The sequence below is a fragment of the Helianthus annuus genome, chromosome 7, assembly GCF_002127325.2.
Source record: "Helianthus annuus cultivar XRQ/B chromosome 7, HanXRQr2.0-SUNRISE, whole genome shotgun sequence".
In the NCBI taxonomy this organism is placed as follows: Eukaryota; Viridiplantae; Streptophyta; class Magnoliopsida; order Asterales; family Asteraceae; genus Helianthus; species Helianthus annuus.
The window spans coordinates 14,606,622-14,626,254 of NC_035439.2; the positions used below are offsets into that span (position 1 = coordinate 14,606,622).

A 19,633-nucleotide genomic window follows, 5' to 3' on the forward strand; every position below is an offset into this window, starting at 1 on the left:
GGTGGATTGACGCTGATGATGAGCTCCTACCTGCTCCCCCACATACCACCGACGCACGTCACATTGATACCTCTTTTTCGTTCCCTCAGTTCACACCTCCAGCTCGACCTGGAGAGGGTTCTTCGGCTCATCCCTTTGGACATGTACCGGTATCTATCTCAGTCACACCACAGTTTTCTACTGCTATTCCCCCTGTTCCTCCATTCTCTATGCCACCTTTCGATCCAGCCAGTGAGCCATTTCTCTGGCCGTCACCACCTGTTATGCCACTGACCGACCCCTACCATCCTTTCCACATGGGGTATTCCATTGAGGACGTTCTGATGTCGTTTATTGTACAGCAGGAGGCACTCACACGGCGCATTCAGGAGCTTGAGAGAGCTCAGGCACCGCCGTGCCAGTGTCAGGGTCAGACCCACCCTGCTTCTTCGCAGCACCCTCGACCGTTGTTACCTGACTATGATGCACGCCTTTTGGCTCTAGAGCAGTAGGTTGCTTCTTGGTTGCGTTCCCAGAGAGCCACGGAGGAGGACTGGCTCCATTTACGTCGTTTGTTTTATTTCCATTTTTCCCCTCCTCCACCGCCACCAGTATAGGGCATCTTTAGTACAGCATGGGTAGACATTGGTGAGAAGACGGCGATTGCTCTGACTACACAGCTACTTTTGAAGACTACATTCTGATTCTGACTTTTGTTGATCATGTATATGGGATGTATTGACACTGATTGATATTCTTTTGGACTGGGGTGTTGTAGCCCTTAGTCGATGATGATGTATGACACTATTATGTACTGGTACACTTTACCATGTGGTCTCGATTTATAGCAATGCAATCGCAGTATTCTCATCATATGAGATTGTTTGATTGATTATTTATGTTTTATGACATGGGATGTTGTGTGATTGATATTTATAACATGGGATGTTGTGTGATTGATATGATTGTAACATGGGATGTTATGTGATTGGTGTGTTTATAACATGAGATGTTATGTACTATTACTATCATTATATACGTACGCTTTACTATGACCTGACCCGCGTGAACTCATCTTTTAGAAGATGCCGCCGAGACGTCAAACGCGAATGCCTACCAATGAGGCAGAGCTACAGCAAGTCATCGCCGCTGTCATCGCACAGTACGCCGCCTCTCAAGGAGGGACTAGTGGCAGTAATTCTGGCAATACTGGCAACAACAATCCACCTCATGGGTGCACCTACAAGCAATTTCTAGACTGCAAGCCTGTCAAATTTGATGGCACTGGAGGTGCTGTCGCTTTTGTTCGTTGGGCCGAGAAAACAGAATTTGTTCTCTGCATGAGCAAGTGTGCACCAGACCAGCAAGTCACCTACATTTCTGGGATATTCTTGGATGGAGCCCTGTCCTGGTGGAATTTGCAAGTGCAGAATCTTGGAGAAGCCGCAGCCTACGCAATGACCTGGACCGAACTGAAAGAGCTTATGCGCCGAAAGTATTGCTCTCGCGCTGAAATCCAAAGATTGGAAACTGAATTCTGGCATTTGAAGATGGAAGGTCCGAAGATCGCAGAGTATGTTCAGAGGTTTCACGACCTGTCGCATGTGGTACCTTATATGGTCACTCCATAATTCAAGCGGATTGAGCGCTTCATTTGGGGATTGGCTCCTCAAATCATCAGTATGGTGACCTCATCCAAGCCTGCAACAATCACTAAGGCAATTGATTTGAGCATGGCTCTCACTGAGGAGGCTATCCGCCTGAACAAGTTTGATGATGTCGAGACTAAGAAGAAGGAAACTCACGTCGAGTCGTCTGGAGGTAACAAACGGAAGTTCTCAAACTTCAAGCAAGGCACCAGTGGGGTTGTTAAGAAAGGAGAGTCAAGCACGCCAGCTCAGGTTACAGCTGGTAGTGGAAAGAAAGGAAAGGGATATATGGGCACCCAGCCCAAGTGCAACACCTGCCAGCGTCACGATTCTGGCCAGTGTGGGTTAAAAGTATGTGAAGCGTGTGGGAAACCTTGCCACTCGAAGGATTCTTGTTGGGCTACTGTTGGCCGGGGAGGCCATGGAGGGATTTGGGAACAGAAACAATAATCGTGGTGGTATTGGGAATCGCCCACAGGGGAACAATGGAGGAAATGGGAATCAAGGCAACAATATGAATCAAGTTGGTAATGCGAACCGAAACAACAACAATCAAGCTGGAAATGGTGGTGGAAACGGGCAAAGACCTGGATGCTTTAACTGTGGTGATGTTGGGCACTACAAGAGGAACTGCCCGGAATGGAACCAAGCCCGTGGAAGAGTGTTCAATATTGAAGCAAGGGAAGCGCGCCAGGATCCCAATGTCGTTACTGGTACGTTCCCTGTAAACCAACGCTATGCATCCGTTTTATTTGATATTGTTGCCGATTATAGCTTCGTATCACTAGAGTATAAGAATGTGCTTGGGTTAGCCGCTAGTAAGTTAGATATTCCTTACTCGATCGAATTGGCTAATGGAAAGTTGGTAGAAGCCAATGAAGTTGTCAGAGGTTGTGTAATCGAATTGGGAGAGCGTGAGTTTGCTTTAGATCTACTACCAGTCCAGTTGGGAAGCTTCGACGTGGTGGTAGGAATGGATTGGTTATCAGGCAACAAGGCAGAAATTGTTTGTCATGAAAAGGTCGTTCGTATCCCAACCGAAGATGGTGAAACAATTGTGGTTCATGGAGAGAAGCGTGATACGCCGTTAAGGATTATCAGCTGCCTAAAAGCGCGAAAGTGTTTGCAGAAGGGATGTGCTGCCTTTCTAGCACACATTGTAGATAAGAAAACTGCAGAACCAAGAATCGAAGACATCCCCGTCGTGAGGGAATATCCTGAAGTCTTTCCAGAAGACTTGCCAGGATTGCCACCCCAGAGGCAAGTGGAGTTCCGTATTGACTTAGTTCCAGGCGCCGCACCTGTGGCTAAGGCACCATATCGACTTGCCCCATCTGAGATGCAAGAACTGTCAACACAACTTCAAGAGTTGTTAGACAAGGGATTTATCCGACCAAGCTTCTCGCCTTGGGGAGCTCCAGTCCTGTTTGTCAAGAAGAAGGACGGTAGTTTTCATATGTGTATCGACTACCGGGAGTTGAACAAGCTGACGATCAAAAATAGATACCCTCTGTCAAGGATAGATGATTTATTCGACCAACTGCAAGGTTCAAGCTTTTACTCTAAGATCGATTTACGATCAGGCTACCATCAGTTAAGGATACAAGAGGAAAGTATCCCGAAGACAGCCTTTAGAACTCGCTATGGACACTACGAGTTCCTAGTTATGCCGTTTGGTTTGACAAACGCACCTGCAGTCTTTATGGAGTTGATGAACAGAGTTTGCAAGCCGTACTTGGATAAGTTCGTGATTGTATTTATCGACGACATTTTGATTTATTCAAAGACAAAGGCTGAGCACGAACAGCACCTAAGAGTTATTTTGGAGTTGCTGAAAAAGGAGCAGTTGTACGCCAAATTCTCGAAGTGCGAGTTTTGGCTACGTGAAGTCCAGTTTCTTGGACATGTGGTAAATGAAGGTGGGATTCACGTGGACCCAACCAAGATCGAAGTGATCAAGAATTGGGAAACGCCAAAGACGCCAACCGAGATTCAGCAATTCTTGGGTTCGGCGGGCTACTATCGAAGGTTCACTGAGGATTTTTCAAAGATCGCTCAACCATTGACGCTCCTCACGCAGAAAGATAAGAAGTTTGATTGGGGAATCAAACTGGAAGAAGCGTTCCAGATATTGAAGGATAAGCTCTGCAATGCGCCAATCTTAGCACTACCGGAAGGTACTGATGATTTCGTGGTATACTGTGACGCCTCACGTCAAGGTTTGGGTTGCGTGTTGATGCAACGCTAGAAAGTTATTGCTTACGCATCGCGTCAATTGAAAGTGCACGAAAGGAACTATACCACACATGATTTGGAACTAGGCGCAGTGATATTTGCTTTAAAGATCTGAAGACACTACCTTTATGGTACGAAATGTACGATCTTCATAGATCATAAGAGCCTACAACACATATTCAATCAGAAGGAGTTGAATATTAGACAAAGACGATGGGTTGAGTTGTTGAATGATTACGACTACGAGATAAAGTACCATCTAGGGAAGGCGAATGTGGTCGCCGATGCCCTAAGTCGAAAAGAAAGGATCAAGCCCATAAGGGTTAGGGCTTTGGAGATGATTATTCAAACCGATCTTTCCTTGCGCATTCGTGCCGCGCAGAAAGAAGCTCTTAAGGAAAGAAACCTTGAAGAAGAGTATCTCCGTGGGATGGAGAAGCAATTGGTGCCAAACGAGGAAGGAACGTTATGTTTTGAGAAAAGGATTTGGGTTCCTCTGTTTGGTGGTTTATGGAAGGTTATTTTCGATGAAGCTCACAAATCGCGGTACTCTATCCATCCAGGAGCGGATAAGATGTACCAAGATCTTAAGGATTATTATTGGTGGCCTAGGATGAAAGGCGATGTTGCTGTTTATGCGAGCAAGTGTTTAACGTGTGCTAAGGTTAAAGCGGAATACCAGAAGCCTTCAGGAAGTGGAAACGGGAACAAATCTCCATGGATTTTATTACAAAGTTGCCAAGAACGCCAAGAGGCCATGACACTATTTGGGTAATAGTGGATCGATTAACGAAGTCAGCGCACTTCTTACCTATCAGGGAGAAAGATAACACAAGTAAGTTGGCTGAAATTTACATGAGAGAAATCGTTACACGCCATGGAGTACCTCTCTCGATCATCTCTGATAGAGACGGAAGGTTCGTATCAAGGATTTGGCAATCCTTCCAAGAAGCTTTTGGCTCACAATTGAATTTGAGCACTGCTTTTCACCCATAGACCGATGGACAAAGCGAGCGAACTATTCAGACGTTGGAAGATATGCTGAGAGCATGTGTTATGGATTTGGGCGGTAGCTGGGATAAACATTTGCCATTGGTCGAATTTTCGTACAACAATAGCTACCACACCAGTATTGGTGCCGCGCCATTTGAAGCTCTATATGGCCGCAAGTGCAGATCACCGCTTTGTTGGTCTGATGCAGGTGATAGGCAATTGGTTGGTCCTGATATGGTCCAAGAAACCACAGGTAAGATCGCACAGATCCGAAATCACATCAAGGCGGCTCGTGATAGTCAAAAGTGTTATGCGGATCGAAGAAGGAAACCTCTAGAGTTTGAGGTAGGTGATATGGTTTTGTTGAAGGTATCACCCTGGAAGGGTGTGGCACGCTTCGGAAAGCATGGAAAGTTGAACCCGCAGTGTATTGGTCCGTTCAGAATTTTGGAAAAAATTGGGCTAGTAGCATACAAGTTGGACTTACCTGCTGAATTAAACGGTGTTCACGATACATTTCATGTATCAAACTTGAAGAAAAGTCCAACGCAAGATACCGTTGTCATTCCCACCGACGAGATCCAAATCGACGACACACTCCATTTTGTCGAAGAACCTGTTGAGGTTACGGATTGGAAAGAGAACAAAACCCGCCGGAGCAGTGTCAAGCTCATCAAAGTTCGTTGGAATGCCAGACATGGTCCTGAACACACCTGGGAGCGTGAGGACCGGATGAAAGAGAAATACCCCCACCTATTTCCCAAGAACCCTGCTTCTAGAAGCAGAACTTAAAATTTCGGGACGAAATTTTTCTAACGAAGGGAGAATGTGACAACTCTCACTAAATCAGGTATCCGTACGACTTAATTAATAATTAATTACTGCTTAATTACTGTGCTTGATTGAAATTGTGAATAAACTGCTACTTGAATTCTGATACGTACACTTACTTGCATCATACTTTCTTTGCTGTCACTCTACTATTACATACTGAACTCTAGTGACAACCTTGATGCACAAAAGCACAGTAGCACTATAAACGGATAACCTATTAAACATGCTGATATAGCCAGCATCAGGCAGACACTGCCTCTAAGGCCTGTATGAGCCAGAGATATTTTGCTACACTAGTAGTGAGTGTAGGGATATAAGGGTTGTAGAACTGTGTCACTAGGAATAAGTTACAGTGACTGGATGTGCCTAAAACGTACTCTAAGTACAAAATTCAGCACTTAAATTAAAAATTCAGCATTTGGTTAACTAATAAAGTGCCAAAACATGAGAAAAATATTACTAGACACTTTCCAAAGTGTCGGGAATAAGTTGTGTCACTAAAAATAGTAATAACGACACTTTAAGGCTTTGTTAAGCACTTTAACGGATCACTATCCAACCGAACAACCGGACTATACCCGGAACATAAAAATATTGCCATTAACATTGTTTCCCTTTTTCTGAGCCAGTTAGGGTCCCCAAATACCCTAACACCCGCTATAATGCATAACACATCAGTAACCGAGTTAACCTCCATGTCACACCCCCAAAATCCACACGCGGAGTACCACCGCTTGGGAGCGTGACACGACCAGGATCAAGCCACCAATCATATTGAACATAGTATATAATAATCAAAGTAGTTTGTAAAACCCAATTCAATACAATTGATGTTCATACCAAACATAGTTTAAGTGGCGGAAGCGTAATAATGAGAATCCAATGTATGTAAATAGTTCAAGTGTTGTAAGTGTAACATGACATCCACGATCCAAGCTCCACAACGACCTGCTCCTCCCTGTGCAAGCTCCATATGTACCTAATGTCCTGCAAGGCATGCAGCAGAGAGTCAACAACTAGTTGAGCGAGTTCACAGTTAACAGTTCAGTAATAGTATAGTGTGAGTAGTAGTATGTTCCTTCGTTATGTCACGTATCGTATTAGTTTCCATCGCGGCCTCCCAGGCAGGTATGCGAAGATATTAGGGGATGTTCATCCCGAGTATTCTAGACTAGGTTTATCTGTATCGCAGCCTACCAGGCAGGTGTGTGAAGATTAGTAAATTTTAGTTCGCGGCCTTCCAAAGGCAGGTGTGCGAAGATTAGCAGATTTCAGTTCGCGGCCTTCCAAAGGCAGGTGTGCGAAGTCAGTCATAATATCGCGGCCAACCCTTGGCAGGTGTGCGAAGATCAGTTCAATAAGGGTACTAGTCTAGTCGTAGTTCTATCAGCGAAGTATATACAATAGTTCATCAAATCCCATTCCCACCCGGGAACCCCATGCCTTGGCTGTGTGAACTCACCTTGGTTTGCTCGGTATGTTATTGCTTCTAGGGTTTGTTAATCGTCTAAGTCCGTTACACACGACCTAGGATATGTTGCACATGATACGACGTAAGTGTTTGCATCAAATTAGGGTTTGCAATCATTGACATTCAAGTAGCTGTGTCTTGTGTGTTTATTGTGTACATGATGATATCACATAGACTGTTCATGCATGTAGAATCACACAGTTGCATTCAGTATCATACGATTATACACATATAGAATCCTACATCATGTAATCAGTTCATCGTATTCACATAATTCATGCGTCACGCCTTTGCTTTCACATTTCAGTCTAACATGGATGATAATCTGATTGTCACCGTTAAGACACTCAGTACATTAGTAGCGTTATTAAACTTCACAGGTATAACGAAGTCAAGGATTTAACAAGGTGTCATATACAGCTTAACAGACAAATCATTATCTAATATGCAATTCATTGTTTCTAATTGAACATCACATAACATTGGACAGGGCTTTGCCCTTCTAAACTCAGACAAGTGTGGGGGGTTTCCCCTGTTCAATACTCGGATAGCACATGATATGTCACAAAACTCAGACAAGGGTAATGGGATTAAAGTTCGGACCTTGTGTAACAAGGCAAAAGCTCGGACCCTGTGATCTCTAACAAGGTCGGGTCAATATGTGGACTACAAAAGTCGGATCAATGCTAAGCTTTAAAAGTCGGACTAGGTGTAATCATCATCAAAACTCGGACTATGTATCTATGTCAAACTCGGACTATGTATCATCAAAAACTCGGACCATGTAATCATCATCAAAACTCAGACCTTGGCTCATGCTAGTGAAACTCGGACAAGGCTCTCAAACAAGGTCGGACAAGGCATGATCCAAATAAAACTCAGACCATACTACTATCAACAAAAGTCGGACTTTACCACATATATATAATTCGGACCTAAATTATCATATCCAAAAGTTCGGATCTTCATGTATGTTATAAAATTCGGACACTAAACAATCATCAAAAGGTCGGACCATGTGTTTGATTAAACCTCAGACAATATGCACATTCACTAAAATTCGGTCTACAAGCAATACGATTATAACAGTTACGTTTCAACATCAACACGTTTCAACATCAACAGATACGTTTCAAAGATCATTCTAAACCCTAGTTCATGATTTTTCACAGTGCAAGAACATATCAATTCACCAATACTTAACAATAACAATCATCATAAGAACAATCCATCAAACGTTCAACTACTCATCATCATCAATAATTCAGAATCAAATCAAAATCACAGAAGTATCATATGAGAGCTAGGGTTTTCATGAACACACAATCAAGAATTGATAATGATCAAACAATCAATTAGGTTTACAAGTATTACAATAATCGATAAACAATTACCTTGAATGATTCTAGAGAAAAGGAGGAATTGAAAGTGATGAATGCCTTGTGCCAACAATGGTGGTGATGATGATTGCTAGGGGATTAGAGAATTGCAAGTACGTGTTTTGTTTTGTGTGCAAATGATTAGTGAAAAGGGATTAGGGTTAAGTATCTCTATGATTTCACTAATTACCCTCTACCTCCCTAAGTATCATATTTTACACATGTACACCATCTCATAACCATTTCCTAGTTTCACCACCAAGTTCATATATTTACCAAGTCTTACACAATTAACAAACAACCATGCACAATCACACAATACGATTCATCGCATCAAAACGTATACAATTTCATAGCAATCAGTTGTGCAAATAAACAGCTAAACAATACATGAACGTGCAATAAATGCGAAATAGAAATCTTGGAAATTCGAGTTGTCACATTATCCCCAACTTAAAAGAAATTTCGTCCCGAAATTTGGTACGCACTCACTGAGGAAGCTAGGTAAGCTGTATCGTTTACTGGTTTTCCTGGGGTGTCACATCATCCCCCCGTTGATTTGGAATTTCGTCCCGAAATTCTACAGTAGTAGCTTCAGCCTCAGTAGTGGTTGCACGGTTTGCGAATAACTGGGGGCACTTTTCTGTCATCTGGTCTTCGCGTTCCCAGGTGTACTCTGGGCCACGTTTGGAGTTCCAACGAACTCAGACAAGAGGGATTCTCTTGTGTTTGAGGACCTTAACATCCCGGTCCGTGATTTCAACTGGTTCCTCGACGAACTGCAACCGCTCGTCGATAGTGAGTTCCTTGAAAGGAACTATGATGGTCTCATCTGACAGGCACTTCTTCAGATTCAAAACACGTGAAATACATTGTGAACTGCATCGAGTTCAGCTGGTAGGTTTAGCTTGTAGGTCACTTTGCCTATTTTCTCAATGATCTCGAACGGTCCGACATACCGCGGATTTAGTTTGCCTCGTTTGCCAAAACGAACCACACCCTTCCAGGGTGAGACTTTGAGTAAAACCCGGTCCCCGACCTGAAATTCCAATGGCTTTCTACGCTTGTCCGCGTAGGCTTTCTGACGGTCGCGTGCTGCCACCATGCGTTGTCGTATCTGTGCTATCTTTTCTGTGGCGTCCACTACAATTTCTGGACCCGTGATCTGGCTATCCCCCACCTCTGCCCAACAGAGAGGTGACCGGCATTTACGTCCGTACAATGCCTCGAATGGAGCGGCTTGTATGCTGGTGTGATAACTGTTATTATATGAAAACTCCACCAAAGGGAGGTGCTTTTCCCAGCCGTTGCCGAAATCAATAACACATGCCCGAAGCATGTCTTCAAGAGTTTGGATCGTTCGCTCAGACTGCCCATCCGTCTGAGGATGATACGCTATGCTCATGTCTAATCGCGAGCCGAAAGATTTGTGCATCGCTTGCCATAACTCTGACGTGAATCGTGCATCCCGATCCGAAATGATGGAGGTGGGCACCCCGTGCCTCGAAACAACTTCTTTAAGATAGATGTCTGCGAGAGTGGAGAACTTATCCGTTTCCTTAATAGCCAGGAAGTGTGCAGACTTGGTGAGTCGGTCCACGATCACCCATATAGTATCATTCCCACGCTGAGATCTAGGTAGGCCTGTAACAAAATCCATGGAAATCTCTTCCCATTTCCACTGTGGTATCCTGGGTTGTTGAAGTAGGCCCGCTGGTTTCTGATATTCCACTTTGACCTTGGCACATGTCAAACACTTGCCGACGTAAGTAGCGATGTGGGCTTTCATGCTAGGCCACCAATAAGTAGTTCTTATGTCATGGTACATTTTGTCCGACCCTGGATGTACCGAGTAACGAGACTTGTGAGCTTCATCCATTACTAGCTCGCGTAAACCGTGTTAGACCCGCTTATTTAGTTCTCATAAAACCATTTTCGATGATAATTTTAGGACTTGAAAATAACAAGTTAAATTCATATTTTCGACAAAAATCGGGCATGACCCATTCGTACAATGAGCATGCCCCTGTTTCATACAACTTTCATATAAAGTATTCCATGACCCTTACGACTAGACACAACGAAAATCCAAGAAAAACATAAACTTTTGACCAATACATCTACCAACTAGTTTAGACAAACTTTCACAATTATTGGCCCAAAACATTAAAGCAACTAGCGGAAGCGCTTGATATGTTAAGTGGTGATCACGTGCTCGCTTCAATTCGCCATAGAGTCTACGATGAGGATTTACCTACATTAACAAGAACTTTCAAAGGTTAGTTATCACACTTGCTAAATCATAAATCTTTCATTTTAGTTCCATCCGTACATGAAGTTTGAACCGTTTTACGCATTCGAATACCCATAAACTTGGGTATAGCATAAACACTCTCAATGAGAGTTAAGCATACACGTTCAACCCGTTTGATTGGGTTATTTGCTTTCAACATAAGTTCTTCTTTCCATCCGTATAACGTATTAAGCTTCTAGCATTCATTATAGCATTCTAAAAAACCACCGTTCAAGACGAATGGTATCATATCATTACTCGACCTAGTTACTTGAACTAGTCGATTTGCTTATCATGGCTTATCCTTCATTAGCTTAGCCAAATCCGCAAGGGATTTGCTATTTATTTACTAATCGCCGTATCCATTATAACAAGAAATAATCGTTATAACACAATTTGCTCGACACAATTACTAACAAAAATCTAAGTAAACTTTTGTACGTCACGAAAAATACCTTTGTCTTGTGAGCTTTCCGACTTCTTAGAACCTGAGCCCTCTTCCTTTACGCCTATATTAACACATCCGTTCATTTGTTTAGTACCCGGAATTTCATTCCATTACATTCAATATTTCACATAGTTGTTCATTCAAGCATTTCATCGAACACCTAGTGTGCATCACATTAATAAAGCATAATGTACAACATTTAAATCATAATTCACTAATTCATCCTATGTGCCATCAATAATCACTCTAGTTCTAACAATTCCTTTAGCCTACATAAATTTAACTAGCATTCATGTATTGCAAACCAAATTTCATATCAAAACCACATATAATTATAATCTCCATAATCCTACTACTCATAGTATAATTTCACAAGATGGGTTTTGGAAGATTTCTTTCATTTAAACTATAACCGAGCATGATTTCTGTTCTAGGGAGTAACCCTAACATCTAATTAACACAAATCATACCACGAAATTTTCATTGGGTTAAAACCCTCCTTTCTACAACTCACCAAAATCAGAAATTCGACTTACCGGTTTACTAGGGATGCTTAGATGATCGAAACTTTATGACATGCAGTTAACTAACATTGATTTCTCCTTGTCAATTGGTGAGTTTTTTACAAGAACAAAGGGGTAAACCCTTGTTCCCTGCTTCCTGCTCGATCCCAAACACGCACAGGGTGTGTGTTTTGTGGTTTGAACATAATTAAACCCTCCTTAATTATAATTTACACATTACCCCTTCAAGACTTATTACATTTTTAATTTGTAAACCTCCCATGATTTAATTTATCCATTTTTCATTTATTCTAGTATTAAAAATAAATTTTGGTGTGTTACAAGTCTACCCCCCTTAAGGAGGTTTCGTCCCCGAAACCTGGCACAAACATATTTTTAAGTGTGTACGTACCAAAAAGAAACGGGTAGTGCTTTTTCATCTCGTCTTCCACTTGCCATGTAAGTTCCGACCCCTTTCGGTGCTGCCATTGCACCAACACTTGCCGAACTGCTTTATTGCGGAGCTTCTTCACCTTGACATCTTTAATGGCCATTGGTCTTTCGACATAATTCAACCCCTCGTCCAACTCCATGTCATCGAGTGGTACTAACGCGGTTTCATCCGCAAGACACTTTCTCAATTGCGACACGTGGAAGGTATTGTGAATCCCGTCTAGAGCAGGCGGTAATTCTAATCGATATGCAACCCTTCCAACACGAGCCAAGATTTTAAACGGCCCAATATAACGAGGACCCAACTTACCACGTTTGTGAAAACGGATTATACCCTTCCATGGGGACACTTTCAGCAGAACCAAGTCTCCGACTTGGAATTCAATGGGACGTCTTCTTTTATCTGAATAAGCCTTTTGTCGATCCTGGGCTGCTTTCAGTCGAGCTCTAACCAACTTAATCTTTTCATTCGTTACTGCTATTAAATCACTTGGCGCAAGCTCTCTTTGCCCTACTTCTCCCCAGCATACGGGAGTTCTACATTTCCTCCCGTACAGTAATTCATACGGAGCCATTTGGATACCACTATGGTAACTATTATTATAGGAAAATTCCACTAGTGGTAAATGGTCATCCCAACTTCCCCCAAAATCTAGGGCGCACGCCCTCAGCATATCAACAAGTGTTTGAATGGTTCTTTCTGACTGGCCGTCAGTTTGAGGGTGGTAGGCGGTACTTGTGTGTAATTTCGTACCCACACTCTCGTGAAATTTTTGCCAGTAACGAGAAGTAAATCTAGTGTCCCGATCCGAGACAATTGACACGGGCACTCCATGTCGAGATATAATCTCGTTCATGTAAATTTCCGCCATTTTCTCGGAAGAGTAGGCTTCTTTAATGGGTAGAAAATGGGCGCTTTTCGTAAGTCGGTCCACGATTACCCATATCGCATCATGCCCCTTCTTCGTTCTAGGAAGCTTAGTTACCAAATCCATCGTTAATTCCTCCCACTTCCATTGCGGTATCTCTAAGGGTTGTAATTCCCCGTATGGCTTTTGATGCTCGGTTTTCACTTGGGAACAAATTAAGCATTTCGCGACATATTTGACTATGTCACGTTTCATGCCCGGCCACCAATAATTGGCCTTCAAGTCCCGATACATCTTTGTAGCCCCAGGGTGGACTGAATATCGTGACTTATGTGCCTCGTCGAGTAAAGTAGCATTGGCTTCACAGAATCGGGGTATCCAAATTCGGCTGAATCGCGTCTTGAGTCCGGTCGAATTTTCTTCTAATTTATCGATTACACCTTTTAGTCTTTCCTTCTTTAAGTCTTCCGCTCCAAGCGACTTTATTTGAGACTCGCGTATCATTTCGAGTAATCGTGGCGTAACAATCATCTTCATGGACTTTACACGAAAAGGAGACGGATACTCTCTTCGGCTTAACGCATCGGCTACCACGTTTGCTTTTCCCGGGTGATAAAGGATATCACAATCATAACCTTTGATAAGCTCCAGCCATCTCCGTTGCCTCATATTTAAATCTTTCTGCTTGAAAAGGTACTTTAGGCTTTTATGATCTGAGTAAATAGTGCATCTCGTGCCATACAAATAATGTCTCCAAATCTTTAAGGCGAACACTACCGCTGCCAATTCTAGATCGTGAGTCGGGTAGTTTACTTCATGCGGCTTCAATTGTCTTGAAGCATAAGCGATGACTCTTCCCCTTTGCATCAAGACGCAGCCTAATCCCTGGTGTGATGCGTCTGAATAGACCACCAAGTCTTCAGTTCCATCCGGTAATGCTAGAACCGGAGGACGGGATAGTTTCTCCTTTAACATTTGGAAAGCCTCCTCCTGATCTTTACCCCACACAAACTTCTCTTTCTTTCTTGTCAGTTTTGTTAAGGGTAAGGTTATCTTCGAAAAATCCTGTATGAACCTTCTATAGTACCCGGCAAGGCCCAGAAAACTTCTTATCTCTGTTGGGTTCTTCGGAGAGACCCACTTCATTACAGCATCAATCTTTGAAGGATCAACTAAAACACCTTCCGCATTGATCACGTGACCCAGGAATTGCACCTCTCTGAGCCAAAAGGCACATTTTGAAAATTTTGCTTAAAGTTTCTCCTTGCGGAGAATTTTGAGTACTTCACGCAAGTGCCTTGCATGTTCAGCTTTGCTTCGCGAATAGACTAAAATATCATCTATGAACACGATTACCGATTTGTCTAACATGGGTCGGCACACCCGGTTCATAAGATCCATAAACGCAGCCGGCGCGTTCGTCAATCCAAAAGACTTGACTAAAAATTCATAGCGCCCGTAACGGGTTCTAAACGCAGTCTTTGGAATATCTTCTTCCCGTACTCTAACTTGATGGTACCCCGAACGCAAGTCTATCTTGGAGAACCAACTCGCCCCTTGTAATTGATCAAAAAGGTCGTCAATTCTAGGTAAAGGGTAGCGGTTCTTTATGGTCAGCTTGTTTAATTCCCTATAGTCGATGCACATACGCATCGACCCGTCTTTCTTTTTAACAAATAGAACGGGTGCTCCCCAAGGCGACACACTTGGGCGTATGAAGCCCTTATCTAGAAGATCTTGTAATTGTGTCATTAACTCCCGCATCTCGGTGGGAGCAAGTCTATAGGGAGCCTTCGCAACTGGCTTTGCACCCGGGTTTAATTCGATGCGAAATTCTATTTCTCTTTCGGGAGGGAGTCCCGGCAATTCTTCCGGGAACACATCCGGGAATTCATTCACGACCTCAACGTCTTCAAGCTTCGGGAGAATTTGCTGAGCGTCTACCACATAAGCCAGGTATGCTCTATTTCCATTGCGTATGTATTTAAAGGCTTGGATAAGGTTACACAATTTGGTTTCTACGTTTCTTTCCCTTTGAATACTCAATTGCCTTCCACTTGGGGCTTGAATAGACATTATCTTATTTTCACAATTTATTTCTACCCGGTGTCGTGCCAACCAATCCATTCCCACTATCATTTTAAATTCCCCTAGATCCATAGGTATGAGATCAATTTCGAATTCCTCATCTTCCATTATGAATTTACATTTCCTACATATCTCATGTAGCATATAGATCTTACTATCAGCTATTTCTACTTCTAGAGGCGTTGACATTCGTTCGATCTTAAAGGACGGATGTTGTATAATTTCATTCGAAATAAATGACATGGTAGCTCCAGTATCGAATAGAACATAAACCGGTATGGAGTTTAGTAAAAAGATACCTGAAATCACATTCGGGTGAGACTTGGCCTCTTCGGATGTAATTTGGAACACCCTCCCTTTCGCTCTAGAACCCTCTTGCTTCTTATCTTCTTTCTTTGACTCTTGCTGAAGTTTTGGGCATTCTGATTTATCATGCCCTTTTTCAAAACAATGAAAGCAAGTCTTCGGGTTGTTTGGACACTGATAAGACGAATGCCCTTCCTTACCACATTTATAACACCCTTTCTTTCCTAACAAGCATTCCCCCGTATGAAGCTTTCCACAAGTCTTACACGGCGTGATACCACTCTTCGACTTATCTTTTCTTCCTTGCTCTTGATACTTCCCCTTTTTGGCCGGGGTCGAACTTCCACCTTTTTCATTTGGTCTCTTTTCTCCACGTTCTTCTTGCCTCTTGATTTCGATTTCTCTATCCCGCGCTAGGTTGATTAGCTCACCAAGAGTCTCACACTTCAAGGGAGTGATGAACTCCCTAAATTCTGCCTTTAACACCCCATAAAAGCGATTAATCTTCATCCTTTCAGTTTGTACAAACTCTCCACAAAACTTCATCTTATCCAAGAAAATGTTCGATATCTCATTTATCGTTTCGTTTTTCTGTCGGAGGCGTAAGAAATCCTCTTGAATCTTATCAACGGCTGACTGAGGGCAGTGATATTTCATAAAAGGATCCTTAAACTCTTGCCAGGTCATTGTTTGGAGCCTTTCTTCGCCTATCTCCTTACTGTGTGCATCCCACCAATCTTTTGCCTGAAAAGTGAGTTGGCCGGTAGCGAACATCACCTTATCTTCGTTATCACAACGACTTCGAATAAACACCGCTTCTATATTTGAAATCCATCTTTGGCATGCAATCGGGTCAATTTTACCATCATACGTTGCGGGTTGGCATGCCATGAAGTCTTTATACGTGCACCTACGTTCCTTGCTTTTGTTTCTAGATCCCTCTAATAGTTCTTTCAGTTCTTCAATCTTGCTAGTCATCATAGCATCTACGACTCCCAAAACCCGGCTTTCCACCTCTTGAGCTAATCGCGGAAGATGGGCTTGCATAACCCCTTCCGCCACCTCCGTAACCCTACTGTTAAACGCTTCTTGCCGAGTTGCGTCATCATCCTCATTGACATTTCTTGCATCAGCCATCTACACAATATTATGCTTCTCGTTTAATACAAATTACAAACTTTCCGCATATCATTACTCATTAATCATCATTCACTTAATCCATTTCATGTGATTTGCTTCATTTCTTTTGATTCTTACGAATCCATTCTTGTTGTAATCGCTAATTGTGATTACATACACTTGTTAAACCTTATATGGACACTACGTAGCTATGAAATAAGCTTTCGGACAAACCGGTAACACAAAGCATGAAAAAGAAAACAATTTCAGCGTTTTGGCATTATGTAAGCCGTCGGCGACGGCTATGTGCCCGTCGGCGACGGCTATGTGCCCGTCGGCGACGGGCTCGTATGATGGCCGTCGGACGTTTTCTCCCGTCGGCAGTTAGTTTAGGCGTCGGACAAGAGGATGCCGTCGGCGACGGGGGTTAACCCGTCGGCGACAGGCTTCCGTTTTGCAGAAACGCTGCAGTTCCATTTTTAAGCATTCTCATTCGATTCTTTCCATTCCGTTCAGGTTCTACAGCTTCTGAACTTATCATTTGACCTTCTCATAAATCTTTTTAATTATTTCCATCAAACTCATAAAAAGAACACACTTGCAACTTATTTATAACTTTAAAGTTACCTCTTGGGCGATCTTGGAGCGAGCACTCTTTCGAACGAGCCATCGGTTTGAGTTCAAGCACCGCGTTTAATGCTCGAATCCCTCAAACCTTGGCTCTGATACCAACTTGTTAGACCCGCTTATTTAGTTCTCATAAAACCATTTTCGATGATAATTTTAGGACTTGAAAATAACAAGTTAAATTCATATTTTCGACAAAAATCGGGCATGACCCATTCGTACAATGAGCATGCCCCTGTTTCATACAACTTTCATATAAAGTATTCCATGACCCTTACGACTAGACACAACGAAAATCCAAGAAAAACATAAACTTTTGACCAATACATCTACCAACTAGTTTAGACAAACTTTCACAATTATTGGTCCAAAACATTAAAGCAACTAGCGGAAGCGCTTGATATGTTAAGTGGTGATCACGTGCTCGCTTCAATTCGCCATAGAGTCTACGATGAGGATTTACCTACATTAACAAGAACTTTCAAAGGTTACTTATCACACTCGCTAAATCATAAATCTTTCATTTTAGTTCCATCCGTACATGAAGTTTGAACCGTTTTACGCATTCGAATACCCATAAACTTGGGTATAGCATAAACACTCTCAATGAGAGTTAAGCATACACGTTCAACCCGTTTGATTGGGTTATTTGCTTTCAACATAAGTTCTTCTTTCCATCCGTATAACGGATTAAGCTTCTAGCATTCGTTATAGCATTCAAAACCACCGTTCAAGACGAATGGTATCATATCATTACTCGACCTAGTTACTTGAACTAGTCGATTTGCTTATCATGGCTTATCCTTCATTAGCTTAGCCAAATCCGCAAGGGATTTGCTATTTATTTACTAATCGCCGTATCCATTATAACAAGAAATAATCGTTATAACACAATTTGCTCGACACAATTACTAACAAAAATCTAAGTAAAGTTTTGTACGTCACGAAACATACCTTTGTCTTGTGAGCTTTCCGACTTCTTAGAACCTGAGCCCTCTTCCTTTACGCCTATATTAACACATCCGTTCATTTGTTTAGTACCCGGAATTTCATTCCATTACATTCAATATTTCACATAGTTGTTCATTCAAGCATTTCATCGAACACCTAGTGTGCATCACATTAATAAAGCATAATGTACAACATTTAAAGCATAATTCACTAATTCATCCTATGTGCCATCAATAATCACTCTAGTTCTAACAATTCCTTTAGCCTACATAAATTTAACTAGCATTCATGTATTGCAAACCAAATTTCATATCAAAACCACATATAATTATAATCTCCATAATCCTACTACTCATAGTATAATTTCACAAGATGGGTTTTGTAAGATTTCTTTCAATTAAACTATAACCGAGCATGATTTCTGTTCTAGGGAGTAACCCTAACATCTAATTAACACAAATCATACCACGAAATTTTCATTGGGTTAAAACCCTTCTTTCTACAACTCACCAAAATCAGAAATTCGACTTACCGGTTTACTAGGGATGCTTAGATGATCGAAACTTTATGACATGCAGTTAACTAACATTGATTTCTCCTTGTCAATTGGTGAGTTTTTTACAAGAACAAAGGGGTAAACCCTTGTTCCCTGCTTCCTGCTCGATCCCAAACACGCACAGGGTGTGTGTTTTGTGGTTTGAACATAATTAAACCCTCCTTAATTATAATTTACACATTACCCCTTCAAGACTTATTACATTTTTAATTTGTAAACCTCCCATGATTTAATTTATCCATTTTTCATTTATTCTAGTATTAAAAATAAATTTTGGTGTGTTACAAGTCTACCCCCCTTAAGGAGGTTTCGTCCCCGAAACCTGGCACAAACATATTTTTAAGTGTGTACGTACCAAAAAGAAACGGGTAGTGCTTTTTCATCTCGTCTTCCGCTTGCCATGTAAGTTCCGACCCCTTTCGGTGCTGCCATTGCACCAACACTTGCCGAACTGCTTTATTGCGGAGCTTCTTCACCTTGACATCTTTAATGGCCATTGGTCTTTCGACATAATTCAACCCCTCGTCCAACTCCATGTCATCGAGTGGTACTAACGCGGTTTCATCCGCAAGACACTTTCTCAATTGCGACACGTGGAAGGTATTGTGAATCCCGTCTAGAGCAGGCGGTAATTCTAATCGATATGCAACCCTTCCAACACGAGCCAAGATTTTAAACGGCCCAATATAACGAGGACCCAACTTACCACGTTTGTGAAAACGGATTATACCCTTCCATGGGGACACTTTCAGCAGAACCAAGTCTCCGACTTGGAATTCAATGGGACGTCTTCTTTTATCTGAATAAGCCTTTTGTTGATCCTGGGCTGCTTTCAGTCGAGCTCTAACCAACTTAATCTTTTCATTCGTTACTGCTATTA

General features: G+C 42.2%; 1 long non-coding RNA gene across 1 annotated transcript; it reads right to left on the reverse strand.

Moving 5' to 3' along the window:
• Positions 1 to 17,621: 17,621 nt before the first annotated feature.
• Positions 17,622 to 18,792, reverse strand: LOC110866288. The gene is made up of 3 exons (XR_002551299.1): positions 18,730 to 18,792; positions 18,201 to 18,254; positions 17,622 to 17,709 (listed from the first exon to the last, which is right to left on the reverse strand). It is a non-coding gene; the product is annotated as an uncharacterized LOC110866288 (long non-coding RNA).
• Between the last annotated feature and the right edge of the window lie 841 nt (positions 18,793 to 19,633).